Source organism: Arachis duranensis, chromosome 5 (genome assembly GCF_000817695.3).
Source record: "Arachis duranensis cultivar V14167 chromosome 5, aradu.V14167.gnm2.J7QH, whole genome shotgun sequence".
Taxonomy (NCBI): domain Eukaryota; kingdom Viridiplantae; phylum Streptophyta; class Magnoliopsida; order Fabales; family Fabaceae; genus Arachis; species Arachis duranensis.
The window spans coordinates 100,982,044-100,984,502 of NC_029776.3; positions in this window are offsets into that span (position 1 = coordinate 100,982,044).

The window sequence follows — 2,459 nt, forward strand, 5'->3', positions numbered from 1 at the left end:
GAGTTTAAGAATATTTTTAAAAATTTATATAATTTATAAGCAAACATACTAGCTATAAAAGATTATATTAAATTGATAAATGAAATTACTAATTTTATTAAAATGTGAGGTTATTTGTGCTATTTAAAAAAATTAATTTGACATTCCTCTATACTTAATTTCGTTTCTAATGTTGTTCCGATAAAATTGAATTAACTTAGTATTTTAAAAAATTTAAAATATTTTTTTCAAAATTTACGCAAATTATAAGGTTATTAATTTACAAATTGTATTTAATTTTATTTATTTTTATTCGCAAATAATAAGATCGATACCATTTATGACAAAACTAAAAAATCATTTATGGCAACATAAGATACATCGATCAACCATTTAGTGGTAAGATTGTAGTTCTAGGAGGTGATTTCAAACAGATACTACTAGTAATTCTAAAAAGGAGTAGACATAATATATTGTCATCAGCTATTAACTCATTCAATTTGTGGTCGTTTTGTAAGATTTTGAGGCTGTATACAAACATGAGGCATTTAATGTCTTCTTTAGATCAACATTAGGGACGGAGCTAGATGAAATATTAGAGGGGGGCCAAAAATATTTACACAATAAAATAAGACTAAAACAAAATTTTAAGGGAGAGCTAAACTGAAATTTACATATAATTTACATGTAAAAAATTAAAATTAGGGAGGGCCGTTGCCCCCCTTTCTATGTATGTAACTCCGCCCCTGATCAACATGATGATGAAATGAAGAAATTTGCTAATTGGATACTTGATGTTGGAAATAAAAATATTGGTTCTATCATTGGAAATGAGTTAGAAGTTAAAATTTCAGATGATCTGTTGATTACAACTACTAACAGCGACGGACCAGGCATTGAAGGAGGAGGGCACTTTCCCCACTAAGTTTAAGAAATTTTTTTTATATAAATTAATATATTTATTCCAATGTAATTTATTTTTGTCCCACAAAAATTTATAAAATTTTATTTTGAGATTCATATTAAAAATAATTTTTTCATTAAATTTAACGTATAACAATATTTATTTTTGCAGTGTCTAGGGGAGGTCCTGTGATCTCCCATCTCCTTTTTGCAGACGACCTTATCCTTTTTTGCAAAGCGAAGAAATCTCAAGTGCTTCATGTTTTGGACACTATGGCCACCTTTTGCAGAGCATCTGGTATGAAGGTGAATTTTGACAAATCTCGTGCTATTTGTTCCATGAATGTTTCTAGACAACGCAAGGATCTCTTCACTGGTATTTCTTCTATCCGGTTTGCTAATTCTCTGGGAAAATACCTTGGTGTCCCTCTCAAGCATGGCAGAGTTATTAAAGCTGATTTTAATGATGTGGTTGATAAGCTTACTAATAGGCTAGCATCTTGGAAATGTCGCTTCCTTAATAAAGCTGGTCGGATTTGCCTTGCTAAATCAGTTTTATCTTCTATACCTATTTATAGGATGCAAGTAAGCCTTTTTCCATCAGGTGTGTGCTCTAACATTGATAAGCTTACTAGAAGTTTCATTTGGTGTGGTAGTCATAATCACCGTGGTCTTCATTTAGCATCTTGGAGAGTTTTGACGACTCCAAAAAAGTTTGGAGGTCTTGCTTTGAGGGAGTCGCGGTTGGTCAATTTTTCTTTATTAGGAAAGCTAGTTTGGCAAATTTTGATGAATCAAGAGAAACTGTGGGTTAGGATTATGCTTCAGAAATACCTCCAGAATAGAAACCTATTTGCAGTTAAAGCAATGGGTTCTTCATCGTATATATGGAAGTCTATTGTGCACTCAGCTTCCGTATTAAAGGAAGGGTTTGTTTGGAAAGTGGGAGCTCTTTCTAAGAATTTCTGGTTTGACTCTTGGTTGCACTCTGGGCCAGTAGGAGCGAGGGTTGAATTTCTTGATATCTGTGAGGCTGCTTTGACCATTGAAGATGTTTACCGTGATGGCGTTTGGCATTTGGAGAGGATTTACTCTTTTATTCCTAGGGACTTAAGGGAAGACATTCTTAGTTTAGTACATATTTCGGCTTCTGGTCGTGATTTGGGTTGGAGTTGGGAGCACACTATTTACTCTGCTAAACAAGGATATTTATGGTTAATTCAGAAGAAGTTGAATTGGGATAGGAATATCAACTAACTTTGGCTTTGGAAGGCGCGGATCCCTGAAAAGTTGAAGCTCCTAGTGTGGCTTTGCCTTCATGATGCTGTACCAACTCAATATCTGCGTTTTCGGCGACATCTCTCCTCCTCATCCTTATGTACACGTTGCAATCAACTTCCGGAGACAATTCTTCATTATTTTCGGGATTGTGAAGTGGTGCGATCAGTTTGGGTTTCTCTAGGTTTTTCTGATGTGTATTTCTTTGACTCTTACGAGGTGCATGATTGGTTCAAGCATGGCCTCCTCAATGAAGGTTGTTCCAAATTTGCAGCTATAATATGGTCAATTTGACAAGA